The sequence below is a fragment of the Gekko japonicus genome, unplaced genomic scaffold (genome assembly GCF_001447785.1).
Source record: "Gekko japonicus isolate JY-2015 unplaced genomic scaffold, Gekko_japonicus_V1.1 scaffold4254, whole genome shotgun sequence".
NCBI classification, from domain to species: domain Eukaryota; kingdom Metazoa; phylum Chordata; class Lepidosauria; order Squamata; family Gekkonidae; genus Gekko; species Gekko japonicus.
This window is the reverse complement of record NW_015174975.1, coordinates 90,640-91,335: the sequence shown is the minus strand read 5'-3', so window position 1 is coordinate 91,335 and position 696 is coordinate 90,640.

Below are 696 nucleotides of genomic sequence, written 5' to 3'. Positions count from 1 at the left end.
ATTCAGACTCAGAGTCCATGTGTGATTAAAATATAAAGTTTTTACTAAATTCTAGCATGGGAAGAGAAACTGGGATGAAAATAACAACAGAGCAAAATCTACTACATCCTTACTCTACAAAGTCAAAACTAGATGAGAGAGATTATGGCTTCTTCTTCAGAACACCAAACAAAGACGGGAAGAGAGCCATAAAATGCTAATACACCTTGACACTTTAGTCCCAATCAAATTCCTAGATCAGGGAGAAAATTCCCGAGCATTCTATAACTAAAGAACATTGGTTACATGAGACCATGTGACTTCCTGTATTATAAAAATTTAACCCCAGATATACTGAGTGTTTTCAACTTTTAATACCCAACACCCCGCCTCTGGGTCCAAAGTTCTCAGCCACGCTGGAGGCTGCCGCCCCCCCGCCCTTCTACAGCCCCGCAGCGGCGCCCCGGCCTGGGAACCCCCTCCTCGCGGCGCGCGGCCCCATCTCCCTCCGCCCCGGCCCGCCGGTCCCTCCGAGCATGTGCAGAGCGCTCCCCAGGCGCCCCAACTGACCTGGCGGCGGGGCTCTCTCCCCTGGCCGGAGGCTCCTCCCCTGCCGCGGTTCCGCTTTCGGAGGGCAGAGCACGTGTGCACGCAAACACGCGCGTCACCCCCGGCGACTCTGCCTCCGGGGCCCCCCCCCCCCCCCCCCCCCCCCCC